At 43.9% G+C, this 23,256-nt stretch overlaps 2 pseudogenes; both read left to right on the top strand.

Annotated features, from left to right (window-relative positions):
* The first annotated feature begins 21,699 nt into the window (after positions 1 to 21,699).
* LOC134912596 (5S ribosomal RNA) lies at positions 21,700 to 21,817 on the top strand (annotated as a pseudogene).
* Positions 21,818 to 21,965: 148 nt separating this feature from the next.
* Positions 21,966 to 22,083, top strand: LOC134912804 (5S ribosomal RNA; annotated as a pseudogene).
* The last annotated feature ends 1,173 nt before the right edge of the window (positions 22,084 to 23,256 follow it).

Genomic DNA, 23,256 nt, shown 5'->3' on the forward strand with positions numbered 1-23,256 from the left:
GATCGTAGCTTTAGATGACTGGTGCAGCCATGTGGAAAGAGGGAAAGGGGGAAAATCGGGAAACAGGGAAAGGGGAGAAAAAGGAAGCAAAATTAATGAGTTGTGTTGGTAATGCGGAGGGAATTGGTGGGATAAGTGAATAAAACCTGTTAAAATGCCTGGGGAGAAAGAAGGGGGCGGAACGGGAGGCTAGAACGAGCTGAAAAAAATGGTATTGATGTGTGAAAACTGAGAGTGGCTGGGTAGTGTTGATGAGTGGGGGAGAAGAAAGGGGGGGGGGTTAGGTATGTGGAGATTGAGTGAGGGAGTGGAAGCAATATGGTGTGAATATTTAAATGAAAAAAATGAAAATGGATTGGGTGTTGGCGTGATTAGGTTGATGATGCATGTATAATTAGTGGCGACGATGATATCTGTATGATAGAAACGTATATGTGTGGTGAATGATTGGAAGAATAATGATGAAGGGAATCCAGAGTAATAATAAATGAGGGAGGGTGCTGTGATGTATGGATGAAGATGAAATGTTTGTGATGAAAGGGGAGGGTCCGGGGAGAGTGGATATGAGTGACAGACTGGTGCAGGTGTTAAAGGGATGAATGGGCGGAAAGTGTATTTAAATGAGTGGTTGGAATGAGTGCTACACTGCAATCATGTGAGGAAAATGGCAAAACTGATGACTGAAAGTGAAAAGGGGGGAAGGGGGGGTTGTTATTGGAGAAGGGGAAGGCGGGGGAAAAAATGGGGGGTTAAAAAGGGGAGGGAGGAGGAAGGGGGGAGAGAGAGAAAGGGCTGATGAAGGTGGGGATCAGGAGGGAGGGGATCGGGAGGGAAAGGAACAGGAGTTAAGGAGGGGGTTGCGAAGTGGGAATCCTAATGGCAGGAAAACCTGGGTGTGAAAAGTTTGAGTGATACAAGAGGGGGATGGGGTGATGGGGAGTGAAGAATGTCAAAATTAGACCTGGTATTATTGGCAGGGGACAAAATGAAGGTATATATATTGGTGATCTGGTGATTAGGTTTGTAGAAAAAAGCTGTGATTGATATATTCATTTAAGCCCTTGGGTATGAGAGTGTCCAGTATGAAAATCCATTTGGATTCCTTCTTTTGGAGTGCCGTACTGTAATCTCCTCCTCTCAGACCCATCTTGATGTGTTCCAGGAAGGAGATACTCAGGTCATCTGTTCGGCTATTATGGAATTGTAAGAAATGTCTGGCAACTGTAGTAAGCTTCTTGAATTTGGTAGAGTCGTATTTGGCATTCCTCACTGTGCTGATATGCTCAAGTGCCCTTACTTTGAGCATGCGAGATGTCATGACCACATACCTCAGGTTGCAAGGGCATGTGATACAGTAGATCACATTCTCTGTCCTGCAGTTGAAGAAATCGTTCACTGTAATCTTTTGATCGAATCTGTCCGTGACATGCATTAGATTAGTGATGTGTGGGCACAGTTTACAGCTGCCACACGGGTAGCTGCCTTTGAGTGATCTTGGCTTGGAGGGTATGAGAAGTAACTTTTTACAAGTTTGTATTTTAAGTTTGGTGCCCTTCTCCAGCTCATGTTGATGTTCTGGCCAATATGGTCCGAAAGGTCCTCATCCATTCTCAAGATGTGCCAATGGGTTTGCAAAATCTTTCTAGCATTCTTCCAAATTTTGCAGAAATCCCCAATAAACCGTAGAGTGCTTTTGTCTTCTTTGTTTTTTTTTCTGATGGAAAGATCAAAGAGTCCCTTTCTACATTCTGCACTTCATATTTGGCTCTCTTAATTAGCCTATTGCTATATCCTCTCTCCTTTAGTCTTGCTGTCAAATCGATGCTTTTTGTCTGAAAGATAGAATCTTCTGTACAGTTCCTTTTTAATCTAAGGAATTCACCCTTGGGGATGTTCCTGATTGTTGGTGGGAAATTACTGCTGGTTAAGTGAAGCAGGCTGTTAGTTGAGGTTGCTTTTCTAAAAATTTCTGTTGCTATGATGTTGGTATCATCCCGATATATATCCTGAGGTCAAGAAATGGTATACTGGATTTGCTGCTGGTGTATGTAAACTTCATATTTATCTGGTTGTCATTGAGGGAGAGGATGTACTGATCCAATTTATCGTGGGTGTCATACCAGATCATGAAGATATCGTCTATATATCGCATCCAGATTATGATATGATCGGTGTACTCCTCTTGTTTGTCACTGAAAACCGTTTCCCATTCCCAGCAGCCTAGAAATAAGTTTGCGTAAGTGGGGGCACATGCCGCCCCCATGGCTGTACCTCTGGTCTGAATATGGAAGTGATTGTTAAATAAAAAGTAATTGTGGTTCAGCACAAACTGGAGTAATTCCAAAAGGAACTCTTGAAAGTCACCAATGCCTTCCATGGACAGGAAATATTTCACTGCTTTTATGCCCAAGTCATGTTTTATGGATGTGTATAGGGATTCCACATCCAAACCCACTAGTATGTGGGCGTCCTGCAGACGTATGCCCTGAATTTTTTTCAGAACATCTGTCATGTCTTTTACATAGGATGGAAGGCTCAGGACATGTTGCCGCAAATGAACATCAAAAAAGCAGCTGGCTTTTTCCAGAAGGCTCCTGTTACCCGATATAATGGGTCGTCCTGGTGGATTGTCCACATTTTTGGGGACCTTTGGTAACAAATATAACATTGGGGTTCTTGGATGGTGGGTGTTCAAATAGTCCCACTCGGATTTCGTGATGGTGCCTTGCTGCAGATATCTGTCAATGATCCGGGAATATAAAGTTGAAAAGTTCTGTGTTGGATCAAATAGAGTGGTCTTGTAGCAGGAGGTATCCTTTAGTTGTTTGTTGGCTTCCTTGAGGTATAATGTAGTAGGCCAAATAACGATGTTCCCTCCTTTATCCGACATTTTTATTTGAACATCATCCCATTTCTGTATTTCCTTGAGTACTTCCTTTTGTTCTTTAGAAAGATTACCAATTATTCTATTTGATTTCTGATGTCGGTAGAGTATGTCAAATTCTCGTGATACCAAATCAAGAAATACCTTAATTCCAGGGCACAGATTATCTTGCGGGTATAAAGTTGACCTGTTTTTGTAGATAGTGCGATTGGATGTGGAAGGTTTTTCCTCTGGTAACTTTTCTATAAAGGCTAGGGCTTCCTGCTCCTGCTGTGATAGATTACTCGTGTCAGGATTGGATGGCAAAGTGTCTGTATCTTTTTTAGTGAAATGTTTTATAAGTCGAAGTTTGCGTCCAAACAGGCGAAGATTTATTTCCCACTTGAAGCGATCAAAGTGATTGGTTGGTGAGAAAGAAACACCTTTTTCAAGGACACTGATTTGATACTGTGTAAGAGTATGTGAGGACAAATTGATAATTCTTCATTTGGTAAGGCCCTCGTTGGTTACTTCCATTTCCGTGATGGATAACGTTTCTGTTGGGGTGATTGCCATCTTTGTCTTGGTGTTCTTTCTTCCGCCCTGCCTTGTTTTTGTTTTGCAGGGTGTCCACGGGTTTTACCCCTGCTTCCCTCTAAAAAAGATGCATATGAGGCGGTTGAATGAAGACTAGAGTCTCTCCTATGGTTGAAGGGTTCTCTGGGGTCTAGATTAGAGTCCTGGTGATCTTCACTATCCGATGGTTCGACTTCGGAGGATGATGGTGTGTATTCACGTCTTGTCACGTCCCTTCTGCAGGTTTGTTGTGTCCATTTTAAAATGTGTCCTGACGTGAAATCCTGCTTATCTCTTGCAAACTTTGTTTTCTTCCATTCAATGATGTTGTCTTCATATGACTCCAGATCCTTCTTCATTTTAACAAAAACATCTTGAAAGGCAAAAATGCCTTCCCATTGTTCCAGTTTTTTACCTAATTTCTCAACTTCTTTGATGCATTCTTCCATAATTAGGTGATTGTGTTTTATTAGACTACCCATCAGATTCTGAGAGCATTTTAGGAGACATAGCTCCCAATCCTTATGGAAGTTTTCTGTAGAGAGTTCAAATAAGGGAAATAGCTTAGGTCGTAGACCTCTTGGAGATATTTTTTGTCTACAATAGTGTTCCAAGCTGGTTAGATCCCAGTCAACTCTAATGCGTCTATGGAGAGTTCTCTTCAAATGAAAGAGGTCATCTTCCCAATTAGCCTCAGGGATGGGATCAGGTATCTTGATGGGAAAAGGTCTTCTAATGATCTTTTGTTCATCAATTCTGTTTTTAGATTAAAAGTACTCATATTATCCTGGTCGTTGGAGCTGAGAGAGATGTATGTGTATCTTTATGACAAGAACTTGAAAGGGAAAGTACAAATAAATCAATAATGGAACAAGTGTTCTATTTGTGGCCTAAAGTTTAGCCAAAATGAATGTGCTGGATCTGAGAGCTGAGGAAAAGACCTCAGTACCAAGGACTGTACAGGGAAGTATTTTGTGTGGAACCGCACTAGTCTAAACAATTTTACTGAAGTTATAAATTGATGATAAACATGAAATACCAATATACATGCAGTTATCAAATAAATCCTGAACTGCAAATGATTGGCGGTGCTCCCAGGAATTTTGTAGGTTAGACTACAATTGAAAAGAAAAAGAGAAAGACAAAAAACCCTTGTTTGGGAGCACTCATTTGTTATCATAAATATATGTATGTGATTGGAAGTATGAAAAAAAAATAAAACTTAACCTTTGTTTCTTGAATAAAGAATAAAAATAATTTAAGAATCATGTCTATTGACTGTTGTTCATTGTGTATAATTTTTGTTAAACCTTTTTAACAAATGAGGTACAAGATGATTAAAGGGTGAAAATATCAAGAAATTGATTAAGGATACCATCTGATTGCTTAAAATTTGAGGGTATCCAAAAATTCACTGTGTATGCCTATCAATAAATTGTGATGGATGGTTCAATTGTTATTCATAATTAAGCTCAAGTTTATCAGAGGAACAACTTCCACATCCAATCGCCCTATCTACAAAAACAGGTCAACTTTCTACCCGCAAGATAATCTGTGCCCTGGAATTGAGGTATTTCTTGATTTGGTATCACGAGACTTTGACATACTCTACCGACATCAGAAATCAAATAGAATCATTGGTAATCTTTCTAAAGAACAAAAGGAAGCACTCAAGGAAATACAGAAATGGGATGATGTTCAAATAAAAATGTCGGATAAAGGAGGGAACATCGTTATTTGGCCTACTACATTATACATCAAGGAAGCCAACAAACAACTAAAGGATACCTCCTGCTACAAGACCACTCTATTTGATCCAACACAGAACTTTTCAACTTTATATTCCGGGATCATTGACAGATACCTGCAGCAAGGCAACATCACAAAATCCGAGTGGGACTATTTGAACACCACCCCATCCAAGAACCCCAACATTATATTTGTAATCAAAGGTCCACAAAAATGTGGACAATACACCAGGACGACCCATTATATCAGGTAACGGGGGACTTCTGGAAAAAGCCAGCTGCTTTCTTGATGTCCATTTGCAGAAACATGTCCTGAGCCTACCATCATATGTAAAAGTCATGACAGATGTTCTGAAAAAAATTCAGAGCATACGTCTGGAGGACGCCCACATACTGGTGGGTTTGGATGTGGAATCCCTATACACATCCATAAAACATGACTTGGGCATAAAAGCAATGAAATATTTCCTCTGCATGGAAGGCTTTGGTGACTTTCAAGAGTTCCTTTTGGAATTACTCCAGTTTGTGCTGAACCACAATTACTTTTTATTTAACAATCACTTCCATATTCAGACCAGAGGTACAGCCATGGGGGCGGCATGTGCCCCCACTTACGCAAACTTATTTCTAGGCTGGTGGGAATGAGAAATGGACTACGGTGTGAAAGAATGGTGTTACTGTAACAAATACAAACAGTGGCGCAAGGGAAATGCAGCCTGGGAAAACACTGACTTCAAAACAGGATTTCACCTTTATCCAAACACATATACAAAAAAAGGGGGGTGAGTCAGTGGTCTCCTTTGGCGCATGGGAAAAGGGAACAAGGGAGACCTGTGGAACCGATATAGATAATTTCCCTCAGTATATTGAAACTAAACTTGAAGGGAATAGTTTGCGTACCCCCACTCACACTGTACGGGGGTGAGATGTATCCATAAAGGTATCTTTCTCAATCGTCAAACAGGGTTTACATGTATCTAGGCCTTCTCTCGGGCAGGCAGTCAGAAATGTAGGGAAAAAAGACGAAGGGTCGTACCCCAACTCACGTGATAAGGAACTTGATGACTCCTATCAAGGTATCTTTTAAGTGTTCTATGTAGGTTTTTGATGTACCTTCTCAGCACAATGACGGTCTCATGGGATTTGTAAAGATAAAACAAACACACAATGTGTAGTATTTCAAGATAACCCCACTATCATGTGAAATAACATGGAATATGGGTGACCTACACCGTGATCGTGTGGTGTGTAGATATTACGTTTGCTGGGTGCACCGTGAATCAGCCTTTCCCAATGGTGGAAGAATGAAGCCAAAACGTACCCCTCACTCACACAAGAAAAAAATAAGAATTTACTCACCGGAAATTCTATTTCTCGTAGTCTGTAGTGGATGCTGGGGACTCCGTCAGGACCATGGGGAATAGCGGCTCCGCAGGAGACAGGGCACAAAATTTAAAAGTTTGACCACTAGGTGGTGTGCACTGGCTCCTCCCCCTATGACCCTCCTCCAAGCCTCAGTTAGGATACTGTGCCCGGACGAGCGTACACAATAAGGAAGGATTTTGAATCCCGGGTAAGACTCATACCAGCCACACCAATCACACTGTACAACTTGTGATCTGAACCCAGTTAACAGTATGATAACTGAAAAGAGCCTCTTAAACGAAGGCTCCCAACAATAATAACCTGATTTTTGTAACAATAACTATGTACAAGTATTGCAGACAATCCGCACTTGGGATGGGCGCCCAGCATCCACTACGGACTACGAGAAATAGAATTACCGGTGAGTAAATTCTTATTTTCTCTGACGTCCTAAGTGGATGCTGGGGACTCCGTCAGGACCATGGGGATTATACCAAAGCTCCCAAACGGGCGGGAGAGTGCGGATGACTCTGCAGCACCGAATGAGAGAACTCCAGGTCCTCCTTAGCCAGGGTATCAAATTTGTAGAATTTTACAAACGTGTTCTCCCCTGACCACGTAGCTGCTCGGCAAAGTTGTAATGCCGAGACCCCTCGGGCAGCCGCCCAAGATGAGCCCACCTTCCTTGTGGAGTGGGCATTGACAGATTAAGGCTGTGGCAGGCCTGCCACAGAATGTGCAAGTTGAATTGTGCTACAAATCCAACGAGCAATCATCTGCTTAGACGCAGGAGCACCCAGCTTGTTGGGTGCATACAGTATAAACAGCGAGTCAGACTTCCTGACTCCAGCCATCCTTGAAATATATATTTTTAATGCTCTGACAACGTCCAGCAACTTGGAGTCCTCCAAATCGCTAGTAGCCGCAGGCACCACAATAGGCTGGTTCAGGTGAAACGCTGATACCACCTTAGGGAGAAACTGAGGACGCGTCCGCAGTTCTGCCCTGTCCGAATGGAAAATCAGATATGGGCTTTTGTACGATAAAGCCGCCAATTCTGACACTCTCCTGGCCGAAGCCAGGGCCAGTAGCATGGTTACTTTCCATGTAAGATATTTCAAATCCACCGATTTGAGTGGCTCAAACCAATGGGATTTGAGAAAATCCAAAACTACATTGAGATCCCACGGTGCCACTGGAGGCACAATCGGGGGCTGTATATGTAGTACTCCTTTTACAAAAGTCTGGACTTCAGGAACTGAAGCCAATTCTTTCTGAAAGAAAATCGACAGGGCCGAAATTTGAACCTTAATGGACCCCAATTTGAGGCCCATAGACAATCCTGTTTGCAGGAAATGTAGGAATCGACCCAGTTGAAATTCCTCCGTCGGGGCCTTCCTGGCCTCACACCACGCAACATATTTTCTCCAAATGCAGTGATAATGTTGTGCAGTCACCTCCTTCCTGGCTTTGACCAGGGTAGGGATGACCTCTTCCGGAATACCTTTTTCCCTTAGGATCCGGCGTTCAACCGCCATGCCGTCAAACGCAGCCGCGGTAAGTCTTGGAATAGACACGGTCCCTGCTGAAGCAGGTCTCTTCTTAGAGGTAGGGGCCACGGATCTTCCGTGAGCATCTCCTGAAGTTCCGGGTACCAAGTCCTTCTTGGCCAGTCCGGAGCCACGAGTATCGTTCTTACTCCCCTTTGCCGTATAATTCTCAGTACCTTGGGTATGAGAGGCAGAGGAGGGAACACATACACTGACTGGTACACCCATGGTGTTACCAGAACGTCCACAGCTATTGCCTGAGGGTCTCTTGACCTGGCGCAATACCTGTCTAGTTTTTTGTTGAGGCGGGACGCCATCATGTCCACCATTGGTCTTTCCCAATGGACCACAATCATGTGGAAGACTTCTGGATGAAGTCCCCACTCTCCCGGGTGAAGATCGTGTCTGCTGAGGAAGTCTGCTTCCCAGTTGTCCACTCCCGGGATGAACACTGCTGACAGTGCTATCACATGATTTTCTGCCCAGCGAAGAATCCTTGCAGCTTCTGCCATTGCCCTCCTGCTTCTTGTGCCGCCCTGTCTGTTTACGTGGGCGACTGCCGTGATGTTGTCCGACTGGATCAACACCGGCTGACCCTGAAGCAGAGGTTTTGCCAGGCTTAGAGCATTGTAGATTGCTCTTAGTTCCAGTATATTTATGTGAAGAGACGTTTCCAGGCTTGACCACACGCCCTGGAAGTTTCTTCCCTGTGTGACCGCTCCCCAGCCTCTCAGGCTGGCATCCGTGGTCACTAGGACCCAGTCCTGTATTCCGAATCTGCGGCCCTCTAACAGATGAGCACTCTGCAACCACCATAGCAGAGACACCCTTGTCCTTGTCGACAAAATTATCCGCTGATGCATCTGCAGATGCGATCCGGACCATTTGTCCAGCAGATCCCACTGAAAAATTTGTGCATGGAATCTGCCGAATGGAATCGCTTCGTACGAAGCCACCATTTTTCCCAGGACTCTTGTGCATTGATGCACAGACACTTTCCCTGGTTTTAGGAGGTTCCTGACGAGCTCGGATAACTCCCTGGCTTTCTCCTCCGGAAGAAATACCTTTTTCTGAGCAGTGTCCAGAATCATCCCTAGGAACAGCAGACGTGTCGTCGGGATCAGTTGGGATTTTGGAAAATTCAGAATCCACCCGTGCTGTTGGAGCACTACTTGGGTTAGTGCTACTCCGACCTCCAGCTGTTCTCTGGACCTTGCCCTTATCAGGAGATCGTCCAAGTAAGGGATAATTAATACGTCTTTTCTTCGATGAAGGATCATCATTTCGGCCATTACCTTGGTAAAGACCCGGGGTGCCGTGGACAATCCAAACGGCAGCGTCTGAAACTGATAATGACAGTTTTGTACCACGAACCTGAGGTACCCTTGGTGTGAAGGGCAAATTGGGACATGAAGGTAAGCATCCTTGATGTCCAAGGACACCATAAAGTCCCCTTCTTCCAGATTCGCTATCACTGCTCTGAGTGACTCCATCTTGAACTTGAATTTTTGTATGTACAGGTTCAGAGATTTCAGATTTAGAATAGGTCTTACCGAGCCGTCCGGCTTCGGTACCACAAATAGCGTGGAGTAATACCCCTTTCCCTGTTGTAAAAGGGGTACCTTGACTATCACCTGCTGAGAATACAGCTTGTGAATGGCTTCCAATACCGTCGCCCTGTCGGAGGGAGACGTTGGCAAAGCAGACTTTAGGAACCGGCGAGGGGGAGACTTCTCGAATTCCAACCTGTAACCCTGAGATACTACCTGCAGGATCCAGGGGTCCACCTGCGAGTGAGCCCACTGTGCGCTGAAATTCTTGAGGCGACCCCCCACCGCCCCTGAGTCCGCTTGTAAGGTCCCAGCATCATGCTGAGGCCTTTGCAGAAGCCGGGGAGGGCTTCTGCTCCTGGGAAGGAGCTGCTTGCTGCAGTCTCTTACCCTTTCCTTTGCCTCGGGGCAAATATGAATGTCCTTTTGCCCGCTTGTTCTTATAGGAACGAAAGGACTGCGGCTGAAAAGACTGCGTCTTTTTCTGCTGGGAGGTGACCTGAGGTAAAAAGGTGGATTTCCCGGCTGTTGCCGTGGCCACCAAATCCGATAGACCGACCCCAAATAATTCCTCCCCCTTATACGGCAATACTTCCATATGCCGTTTGGAATCCGCATCACCTGACCACTGTCGAGTCCATAAACTTCTTCTGGCAGATATGGACATCGCACTTACTCTTGATGCCAGAGTGCAAATATCTCTCTGTGCATCTCGCATATAAAGAAATGCATCCTTTAAATGCTCTATAGTCAATAAAATACTGTCCCTATCCAGGGTATCAATATTTTCAGTCAGTGACTCTGACCAAGCCACCCCAGCACTGCACATCCAGGCTGAGGCGATTGCTGGTCGCAGTATAACACCCGTATGTGTGTATATACTTTTTAGTGTATTCTCCAGCCTCCTATCAGCTGGATCCTTGAGGGCGGCCGTCTCTGGAGACGGTAACGCCACTTGTTTTGATAAGCGTGTGAGCGCCTTATCTACCCTAGGGGGTGTTTCCCAGCGCGCCCTAACCTCTGGCGGGAAAGGGTATAATGCCAATAACTTCTTTGAAATTAGCAGTTTTCTATCGGGGGTAACCCACGCTTCATCACACACTTCATTCAACTCCTCTGATTCAGGAAAAACTACAGGTAGTTTTTTCACACCCCACATAATACCCCTTTTTGTGGTACTTGCAGTATCAGAGATATGCAAAGCCTCCTTCATTGCCGTGATCATATAACGTGTGGCCCTACTGGAAAATATGTTTGTTTCTTCACCGTCGACACTAGATTCGGTGTCCGTGTCGGTGTCTGTGTCGACCGACTGAGGTAAAGGGCGTTTTACAGCCCCTGACGGTGTTTGAGACGCCTGGACATGTACTAACTGGTTTGCCGGCCGTCTCATGTCGTCAACCGACTTTTGCAGCGTGCTGACACTATCACGTAATTCCATAAACAAAGCCATCCATTCCGGTGTCGACTCCCTAGGGGGTGACATCACCATTACAGGCAATTGCTCTGCCTCCACGCCAACATCGTCCTCATACATGTCGACACACGTGTACCGACACACAGCAGACACACAGGGAATGCTCTGATAGAAGACAGGACCCCACTAGCCCTTTGGGGAGACAGAGGGAGAGTTTGCCAGCACACACCCAAGCGCTATAAATATATATAGGGACAACCTTAAATAAGTGTGTTCCCTTTATAGCAGCTTAAATATTATTAATATCGCCAAATAAGTGCCCCCCCTCTCTGTTTTTACCCTGTTTCTGTAGTGCAGTGCAGGGGAGAGCCTGGGAGCCTTCCTAGCAGCGGAGCTGTGTAGGAAAATGGCGCTGTGTGCTGAGGAGAATAGGCCCCGCACCCTTTTTCGGCGGGCTTCTTCTCCCGGTTTTTCTGAAAACCTGGCAGGGGTTAAATACATCCATATAGCCCCGGGGCTATATGTGATGTATTTTAGCTAGAATAGGTACTTATCATTGCTGCCCAGGGCGCCCCCCCCCAGCGCCCTGCACCCTCAGTGACCGTTGGTGTGAAGTGTGCCGAGAGCAATGGCGCACAGCTGCAGTGCTGTGCGCTACCTCATGAAGACTGAGAAGTCTTCAGCCGCCGGTTTCTGGACCTCTTCTCTTTTCGGCATCTGCAAGGGGGTCGGCGGCGCGGCTCCGGTGACCCATCCAGGCTGTACCTGTGATCGTCCCTCTGGAGCTAGTGTCCAGTAGCCTAAGAAGCCAATCCATCCTGCACGCAGGTGAGTTCACTTCTTCTCCCCTAAGTCCCTCGTTGCAGTGAGCCTGTTGCCAGCAGGACTCACTGAAAATAAAAAACCTAACAAAACTTTTTCTAAGCAGCTCTTTAGGAGAGCCACCTAGATTGCACCCTGCTCGGACGGGCACAAAAACCTAACTGAGGCTTGGAGGAGGGTCATAGGGGGAGGAGCCAGTGCACACCACCTAGTGGTCAAACTTTTAAATTTTGTGCCCTGTCTCCTGCGGAGCCGCTATTCCCCATGGTCCTGACGGAGTCCCCAGCATCCACTTAGGACGTCAGAGAAATGGGGTGACTCCCATCAAGGTATCTTTAAACCACCAAACACCTCTAATTGGCGTACCCCAACTCACGAGTGACGATGTGGATCAATTCTCATCTGGGTTTCTTTATTGTCTTGATATCTTTCTTAATCGTTAGACAATTAGACTCAGGAAACTCTTCTTATTGTATACAATCCATAAAGCAGTTTATTGTTTCCAAACAGAATTCCATCAAACTGATGGAATATGTGCAAAGTCCACAAAACAAAAAAAAACAAATTTAAAAAACTTCTCGCAAGTCATTCATTGATTGATAACAGGATGGGTTTTCCAACCAAGTTGAACAAAATAAATTCAAAAAAATGAATAAAAAAGAAAAAAATTTCTTAAAAAATCACAATATATCCAAAATGTACTCCAGTATAGTCTATTAAAAGAAATTGATGGCTACTCACACAGTGGTATGTCGACGCGTTTCGGTCCTGGGACCTTCCTCAAGACATCAAAATTTGTTTTTTTTGGTTTTGTGGACTTTGCACATATTCCATCAGTTTGATGGAATTCTGTTTGGAAACAATAAACTGCTTTATGGATTGTATACAATAAGAAGAGTTTCCTGAGTCTAATTGTCTAACGATTAAGAAAGATATCGAGACAATAAAGAAACCCAGATGAGAATTGGTCCACATCGTCACTCGTGAGTTGGGGTACGCCAATTAGAGGTGTTTGGTGGTTTAAAGATACCTTGATGGGAGTCACCCCATTTTTTCTTGTGTGAGTGAGGGGTACGTTTTGGCTTCATTCTTCCACCATTGGGAAAGGCTGATTCACGGTGCACCCAGCAAACGTAATATCTACACACCACACGGTGTAGGTCACCCATATTCCATGTTATTTCACATGATAGTGGGGTTATCTTGAAATACTACACATTGTGTGTTTGTTTTATCTTTACAAATCCCATGAGACCATCATTGTGCTGAGAAGGTACATCAAAAACCTACATAGAACACTTAAAAGATACCTTGATAGGAGTCATCAAGTTCCTTATCACGTGAGTTGGGGTACGACCCTTCGTCTTTTTTCCCTACATTTCTGACTGCCTGCCCGAGAGAAGGCCTAGATACATGTAAACCCTGTTTGACGATTGAGAAAGATACCTTTATGGATACATCTCACCCCCGTACAGTGTGAGTGGGGGTATGCAAACTATTCCCTTCAAGTTTAGTTTCAATATACTGAGGGAAATTATCTATATCGGTTCCACAGGTCTCCCTTGTTCCCTTTTCCCATGCGCCAAAGGAGACCACTGACTCACCCCCCTTTTTTTGGGAATGAGAAATGGTTTTCAGTGACAACCAAGAGGAGTACACCGATCATATCATAATCTGGATACGATATATAGACGATATCTTCATGATCTGGAATGACACCCAAGATAAATTGGATCAGTACATCCTCTCCCTCAATGACAATTAGATAAATATGAAGTTTACATACACCAGCAGCAAATCCAGTATCCCATTTCTTGACCTCAGGATATATATCGGGATGATACCAACATCATAGCAACAGAAATTTTTAGAAAAGCAACCTCAACTAACAGCCTGCTTCACTTAACCAGCAGTAATTTCCCACCAACAATCAGGAACATACCCAAGTGTGAATTCCTTTGATTAAAAAGGAACTGTACAGAAGATTCCATCTTTCAGACCAAAAGCATCGATTTGGCAGCAAGACTAAAGGAGAGAGGATATAGCAATAGGCTGATTAAGAGAGCCAAATCTGAAGTGCAGAAGGTAGAAAGGGACTCTTTGATCTCTCCGGCAGAAAAAAAACAAAGAAGACAAAAACACTCTATGGTTTAATGGGGATTTCTGCAAAAATTGGAAGGACGCTAGAAAGATTTTGCAAACCCATTGGTACATCTTGAGAATGGATGAGGACCTTTCGGACCATATTGGCCAGAACATCAACATGAGCTGGAGAAGGGCACCAAACTTAAAAGACAAACTTGTGGCTATTGGAGCTGGCTGCTGAAGGAGACAGACACCTTTCACAAGAGCTCCTGAAAAACGGGGCTTAAATACCTATAAATAGCCCACCTCTGGGCTCTATCACGGTCCTTAGCAGCCCCCCTATCTCTCCTATCCCCCCTGTAGTGCCCCTGTCTGAGCCGCGGAATTGGGGAGTGGTTTTAACTGCTCCCGCGGATTGCGACCTAAGAGACATACAGAAGCCGGGGCCTCGATTTATCCCCCGTACCGGCGGTAGCTTCGGGGAGTCCTGGACCAGGCCATTGGCTCCTCCTGGACATTGGACACCCGTGCTGACGCTAGCCGCAGCTGGGAGACTCACCTCGCCACATGCCGCCTGCCTCTGCTGCCCGGGGACGCTGGTACTTCCGACGCTGGACGAGACCGCGAGAGGAATGGCGGCCGTCTTACCCGCGCGTCTACGGCTCCCTGCTGCTGCATCTCTCCCGCTGGGCCCCAGAGTGAGTACACCTTACGGATTTGCGGTCTGAGGGGCCCCAGCGGGGCAGGACGACCATAGGACTGCACCCCGAATTAGGGGTGTGCCAGACAGTGGTGGCCAGAGCCTGGGCCTGCGGGTCACCCTCTGGAGGGCCTCTCCCACTGGGGCCCTGTCTATATGTTTATATGCTAGATAACCAGCAACTGGAGCATACCTCTATATATCAATAACAAAAAAAAAAGAAAAACGGGAACAGACGGAGAAAACATAAGCCTGACACCCGCTATAGCCTGCAGGCTAGAAGTGCGGATTGGAGCAAAGGCTGGAGGAATACTCGGTGGACACTGACTCCCACTGATCAACTTATCAACCCTCAGTAGTGGGTCATATTTGACGCTTCGTTTGAGCCATTGCTACGTCTCCACCTTGAGAGATATTTCCACACTCTAGCTCCCCGAAGATACTGCTCAGTAAATTGTCTCACAATCTCATCCTTACACATATCTTCAGTCAGTACTCGGATTGTGGAGGGTCCAGATCGAGACACTCTCCCTGTGGGGCTACTCACCACAGTCCTCTGGACCGCTGCCTAGATCTCCCTGAGTCTGTTATTGCTATGGACAAATTCATGTCTAAATCATTACGTAACCCACAGGGTGCTCAGTCTGGTAAAGGCAAATATCGTGAAAATCCTGCTAGCAGTGCCCCTGTTTCTCCGACATATAGTCAAGGTTCTAGTCCTAGGGGGCAATCCCAACCCGCATTATGGAACCATCCAAATCCTTCACCACGAGTGAAAATGCGAATATACTCTCATCTCTGCTGGATCAAAAACTGGCACACCTAAATACCTCTCTGGATTCGGCGCTTGCACAACTCACAGCCCATGATCAACGTATCTCCGAGGTGGAGCAAAGAATTTCTGATCTAGAGGATGATCTATCTGCAGCTAAAACAACCCAGATGGAACACGACAAGCTGATGGTGTCTCTGCAAGACAAATTAGAAGATTTGGAAAATCGGAATAGAAGAAATAACATACGTCTTGTGGGTTTACCAGAATCTGTGAAATTTTCCGAACTCATGGCCCTGGTCTCCCAGTGGTTGCCTAGAGAGCTGGGATGCGTCCCAGCCACGGGTTCCATCCTAGTGGAACATGTCCATCGGATTGGTCCCGATCGCCAGTCCGGCAGAGATAGACCCAAACCGGTCATCATGAGAATTCTCAATTATGCCGATAAAGTTAGTTTGCTGGAGGCCTATAGGAAGTACATGGATCTTCGATACGAGGACTCCAGGATTCTATTGTTTCAAGACTTCTCATATCTGGTTGCTGCTAGAAGATGAGAGTTCTCACCTGTTTGCAAATGTCTTTACGAGCTAGGCCACAGGTTTGCGTTGTTGTATCCGGCCAAGCTGAGAATCACCTATGGTGGGAAAACCCACTTTTTTGAAACCGCACAGGAGGCCAGAAATTTCGTGAACTCTTTGGATGCAGCTCTTCTTTCGGGTACACATGATGCTGATTGACTCTAAGTATCCTTCTCAAGTGGGCTGATAGTCACCTCTGATTGACCCATTCATGTTAAAGTCAAATAATACTTTTTTGTTTGAAAAGCTGTTTAGAATGTATCTCTACACTGTAGAGATGGCTTGTTGCCGCGGCTGGAGCTCAAAGAGGGCCGCGACACGACAGTACCATATTGGTTATGTTCTTCTGTTTTTTTCTCTATGCTTCTTTCCCCCTCTGCAATTGCCTCTTTTACTCCTTTTCTTATTATATTCCTTTCCCCTTACCCTCTTTTCTCACCTTTTGTCATACTGTTTTGGAATATGGTGCCCTTGGTTACCAGGTTGGAGGATACCCTCCTCAAACGTCTTATTGCTCTCCATTTGGAGGCTGACATTGTTTAATAGGGCACCCATATGGGTTCGCAAAATGTTAAAATGGTTCTGTAACTTAGTTCATAATGCTGATACTGTACATACACATAGTTCATGCATTGTGATAGGAATGTACTTGATGTTTCACATTTATTATTTCTCATCATTGATCCATAACGGTCCGCTCGCTGGTACGGACTATGATCGACGGTTATGGTATATTGTTTTCCGATGTTGGCCTAGGGTCGGTATCGGCTGATGCTGTCGACTCATGACCCTCCAACAATAGTGCAATCACGATTTCGGTTAGTGTCCTGGAACGTAGATGGACTTAATACTCCCATCAAACAGAAAAAGGTCCTTACCTATTTGAAACGACTAACACCTGATATAGTGTTATTGCAGGAACCTCATTGGCGGATCTCCGATCCCAATGTACTACGAGATACGTGGGTGGGAGAGTATAGAACAGCCTCCTTCACATCCAAGGGCAGAGGCATCCTAACTATTCTCAATAGATCAGTACCTGCCACTATCTTAGATAGTTTGGTCGACCAAGAGGGTAGATTCCTGTTCTTGAAATTAAAAATATTAAATACGATCTATACGGTAGCTAATATATATGGCCCTAATGCATCTTTTTTCTCTGCTATCTACATGAATTTGCAGGGTTGGGCAGAGGGAGAAATTATCATGGGAGGGGACTTTAATTGTGTACAATCGGCTGGTCTTGATAAAACATCTATGTCCGGTACATCCGCAATTACCACTCCACCCTCACTCACTCTACAAACCTCTTCTCTACGACTATCCGATCCTTGGAGAATTCGCAACCCAGACGCTCGCGAATATACCTTCTACTCCCACCCACACCATTCCTCCTCTAGATTAGACTATTGGCTAATCACTGATTCTCTTTTGCATCATATAGAGGATACTAAAATTGAACCAATCTCATTCTCAGATCATGCCCCAATTTGGATATCAATCACTCTTGATACCCCCTTGCCAAGATCCTATAATTGGCGTTTCCCCGCATATTTGGAATCTTCCGAGGACTTTGGTCAATTTCTAACTAGAGCATTCCTTAATTATACTGAGGACAATAAAATTCATGAGAACAACATTAATTTGTTTTGGTCGGCTTCTAAAGCAGTTGTCCGTGGACAAATACTAGAATACGTTTCTAGAAAACGCAAACAAATGAATACCCAGTTGTGTGATCTGAGCAAGGCCTTAACTGAAGCGTATAATGCAATGATATTAAATGATTCCCCAGACAACAGACAAAACTACACAGATGCGAATCATCTTTATGATGCACTTTGCACTGAGCGAGCTAGTTTCTCCTATGATGTCCAACGGAATAAATTCTTCCGAGGGGGTAATAAGTCGGGTAAACTACAAGCCAACTTAGTGAGATCATCTGCTGTCCCTTCTCGCATAACTAGCTTACACACTGACCCAACTTCCTCAACTATGGATACGCAAGCTATATCAGACACCTTCCTACAATATTATACAAACTTATATGCGGCACCTTTAGATAGCCCCGCAGAGGGTATGAAATTTCTAGATAAAGCTGACTTGCCCACATTAACTGAGGAAGAGCGGGAATCATTAACGTGCCCCATAACAGACACAGAGCTACTGTTTTTGATTAAGTCACTCCATAATGGGAAATCGCCGGGCCCGGATGGGTTTGGGGCAGTATACTATCAAATGCTAGCTCCCCACAGAATACCATATTTATTGACATTGTTTAATGCACTGCTGAACGGTTCACCTCCCCCCCTGCGATTCACCGAAGCTAGAATAGTAGTATTCCCTAATCCGGGTAAAGACCCTTCATATGTCCAGTCCTATCGCCCATATCCCTTCTCAATCAGGACCTAAAACTATTCACCAAATTATTGGCCACTCGCCTCCAACCGATACTAATACGCATTCTACATCCAGCCCAAATGGGGTTTGTGAAGACTAGAACGTCAGTGCATAATGTATGCACCCTGATAGCATCAATACATAGTGTCAAAGACTCCACAACATCTAAAGCACTCGTGGTCAGCTGTGATGCTGACAAAGCGTTTGATCGTGTATCATGGGCGCACCTACCATACTCAACAATTCGGTGAGGGGTTCACTAAAGTCTTCCGTATCCTTTATTCTAATCCACAAGCACAGCTAACTATTAATGGATTGAACACACCTGCCTTCTCTTTACATAGAGGTACGCGCCAGGGATGCCCCCTATCTCCCTTACTTTTTAACCTAGCTCTTGACCCACTGATAAACACTTGCGTGCAAAATGTTGCCTGGGAAGGAATAAAAATTGGCCCACAACCAGTGAAGGTTTCGGCCTTTGCTGATGACCTATTATTATATTTTAATGATCCCATACCGGCGTTCCCTTCTTTATTGGCCACGCTCCATGATTTCCACTTGATTTCGGGCTTTTTGATCAATTTTGATAAAACAGAAGCATTGGCTCTTGGCCCCAAAGCCACACAAAATTGGGGCTCCGGGTTCCCCTTTAAATGGGCGACTGGGTTTATAACCTACTTGGGTTTACGCTTCTCACCTTACCTAGCCGAACTATACACGCTAAACTTATCGCGCTCCATTAATAAAATGATTGAAGATTTTACACGCTGGCAGAGCTTACCAGTCTCATATTTGGGTAGATGCCACTTGCACAAAATTATTTCCTTCCCCCGTTTGCTATATCCGATCCAAATGCTCCCATTTCTTCTGACCAAACGAGATGTCCAAACAATTAACAAGGCCCTTAACACTTTCATCTGGACAATTAAGCGTTCACGTATAGCCCTTTTCAAATTGAAACAACTGACTAAATTAGGTGGCGTGAATTTACTGTGCTCAGAAGACTACTCCTTAGCCGCTAACTATAGGTATGCCCTTGACTGGGTGAGAGGTTCCTCTAGCTACGCTAATGTATCTCTAGAACAGCATATGCTACCCCAAGGTACTTTATCTACCATATTACATTTTCCAGACCCCTCCACACTGACGTCCATCCGTACGAACCCCTTACTGCTCGCTCCGTGCAAAGCATGGAGACACCTTCGAAAATGCATAGGGCTGACAACTACCTACTCCTTATTCCAACTACTCCTCCATAAACCAGACTTTCAAGGCGGGGACGCCGATGTAATTATCAAGACTTGGTATTCTAAAGGTTTGCGTTTAGTGTATCAATTCTTGAATTTCACCTGTACCGAAATGCTCACCCTGTCTCAATTAAAACAAAAATTTCCGAATCTACATATACTACTATTTGCATATTTTCAAATCCGCAGCTTTGCAACACAATTAATAACACGCCTACGGCCAGCAGACTATACCTTTCCCCTAGACGTCCAACTGCGCTTAAATCCTCAATCTTCCTATCCTACATCCTTTATTTATGCACACACCAGACGTCAGATTGATTTAGATAGTCAAACCACAGGTCTAGCTAAATGGTCGATCACTTTCCCAGGCACCCCTTTACAGACCATAATACACTGGCACTTATTACTTAATAAATATTTGGTGTCTTCTTCCTATGCAGAAATGCATTTTAAAATTTTACACAGGGCATACTATACTCCCCGTCTCAGATATCTCACGGGCATCTCTGATAACTCCCATTGCTTCAAGTGTTCCTCACCTGATGCAGACATCATTCTTTGCCTTTGGTCATGCCCTATAATACAACTATTCTGGAAAGATGTCTGTAACTACATTACAGCGACCTTAAATATTCCTCTCACGCCTACTTTGCACGGGGCCTTCTGGAATCAATATGATCCTGATATGATCCCCCTATCCCCCCCCCCTTTCTTTTTCCCCAGATCATTTTAACAGGTTTCATTCACTTATCCCACCAATTCCCTCCGCATTACCAGCACAACTCATTACTTTTGCTTCCTGTTTCTCTCCTTTCCCTGTTTCCCGATTTCCCCCTTTTACCTCTTTCAACATGGCTGCACCAGTCATCTAAAGCTACAATCCCATACGTCCAGGTATCTGTCCATCATTTGATCGTCTTCGTGATAGGTCAATACAGTACTCATATACTGGCCACAGGAGAGCAGCAGAGAGAGGCTCTCGTGACCAAGCCCACGAGGTGAAACGTACGTCGAGAGACATCACTCGGTGACGTCATCGAGGCAACGCCCAATCCGGAAGCGGGTGGCCGTGATCATCACTACCAGTGGGTGAACTTCGGGGGACTTCAGGACAGAAACTGTTCGTATATACCACGGCTGCAGTAACACACACTAGACCACCAGGTTTTGACTGTCCTTCTTTCCTCCCCCAGAATTGCTCACTCCTGCAACATCACAGTGTATTTGCAGGAGTCCTGTTTACAGCATTTCACACAGGATTGCAGCAACTCATACTATCTCATTTCCCCGCCGATGCCTAATAGATATCAATTGGATTCATGTTTTTCATCAACGTTATTTATCATATGATTGTGTTTACGCTAACAATAGTTAATGACTCTATGTTATATTTATTTACTTATGACAGCTCCTCAAGATTATTTGATAGGGTATAATGCAGTGGGTGTGAGCCTGCCTTGAGCTCTAAACCCACACCTATATATATTTTTTCTTTGGTTTTCTTGCTATCAATTAAGCATTATTTGATATACCATTTACCTCTAATTGCCTGATATACCACTACTGTATTTCTGTGACAGTATTTCTTATTTCAAATTGCTTTGCCATTGTTGGTCTCTGAATTTAGGACTCCTTGTGCTTAGCATAATCCGGAACCAGCTCTGAACTTGCAGAGCATCAATTGCACCTTTCTTCATTCCTGTGAGTACATTACTTCACAGTGCCTCTTAGCAAGTTTCAAGCTTTCTTGGTATTTAACCTATGACTACCGATCAATATTAGAATTCTCATTTGTCATACGTATACACATTATTTATATATTTTTTTCTCTACTTTCATTGTTTATTTTTTCATTGTTTTATTTCATTTCTTTATCCATCATTTTTTCCATTTCATTCATATCTGTTTTACAATTTTCAATTTCCATATACTCATTCATCTGGAAATACTTTCTCGGACCATTTATAGTTCTGATTTATGTAAAGTACAGAAAGTAGAAGTGGCCCCTCTTTCTCCTTCAATAACGGCCCATGACCATACTATCCTGAATACGCCCGATCTTGTCCGATCTCGGAAGCTAAGCAGGTATGGCCTGGTCAGTACTAGGAAGGGAAACCTCCTGAGAATACCAGCTGCAGTGGGTCTTTTTCCAAGGAACATTCCTCTTTGCCTCACATTCCTTAATTTTATATACACTCTCTCATCTGGAAATACCATTTCAGATTATTTATGGTCCTGATTTATGTAAAGTACAGAAAATAGAAGGTGCCCCCCCCCCTTCTCCTTCAAACGTCCCACGGCCATACTACCCTGAATACTCATGATCTTGTCCGATCTCGGAAGCTAAGCAGGTATGGCCTGGTCAGTACTAGGAAGGGAAACCTCCTGAAAATACCAGGTGCAGTGGGCCCCTTTTTTCCAAGGAGACCTTTACCACTTTTTCATTCTATTTTTTCCATTCTATTTGCATTTACCTTGAGCTTAATTATGAATAACAATTGAACCATCCATCACAATTTATTGATAGGCATACACAGTGAATTTTTGGATACCATCAAATTTTAAGCAATCAGTTAGTATCCTTAATCAATTTCTTGATATTTTCACCCTTTTAATCAACTTGTACCTCATTTGTTAAAAAGGTGAAACAAGAATTATACACAAAGAACAACAGTCATTAGACATAATTCTTAAATTATTTTTATTCTTTATTCATGAAACAAATAAATGTTAAGTTTTATTTTGAGTGCCCCCAAACAAGGGTTTTTTGTCTTTCTCTTTTTCTTTTCAATTGCCATCTAGGTGTGGCACTGCAGTGTCAGACAGGATGGCACTTCCAAAAATTGGCCCCAAACAGCATGTGATGCAAAGAAAAGAGAAAAAGAGGTGCACTGTGGTCGCTAGATGGCTAAGCTAAGCGACACAAAAACCTCAATATCACAGGAATTATTAATTCTAATCAATGGTATTATTGGTCCAAATCACTGCAAGAAATGACAAAATCAATGGAATTATTCGTTCTAATCAATGGTATTATTGGTCCCAATCACTGGAAGAAAATTACAAAATCACTGGTATTATTCATTCTAATCAATGGTATTATTGGTCCAAATCACTGCAAGAAAATGACAAAATCAATGGAATTATTCGTTCTACTCAATAGTATTATTGGTCCAAATCACTGGAAGAAAATAACAAAATCACTGGAATTATTCGTTCTAATCAATGGTATTATTGGTTCAAATCACTGGAAGAAAATGACAAAATCACTGGAATTAGTCATTCTAATCAATGATATTATTGTTATGCACACCAGTGCCTGCAGGAAAGTACTGGTGTCAGAACTGTTATGCACTCCAGTGTCTGCAGGAATGTACTGGTGTTTGAACTGTTATGCAAAACAAATGGACTCACAGACAAACTGGGGAATATGACATAACGTACACAGAAGGTGATAGGGTAACAAAATACACACAAAGTGTACAGAGAAGCCCAGAGGCTAAGGAACTGGGTATCTCCCTTGTATTAGAACTGCTCAGATGGAAAAAGCAAGATGTTGTGTTTTAATACGTAGAGAACCCGA

This window comes from Pseudophryne corroboree, chromosome 4 (genome assembly GCF_028390025.1).
Source record: "Pseudophryne corroboree isolate aPseCor3 chromosome 4, aPseCor3.hap2, whole genome shotgun sequence".
NCBI lineage: Eukaryota > Metazoa > Chordata > Amphibia > Anura > Myobatrachidae > Pseudophryne > Pseudophryne corroboree.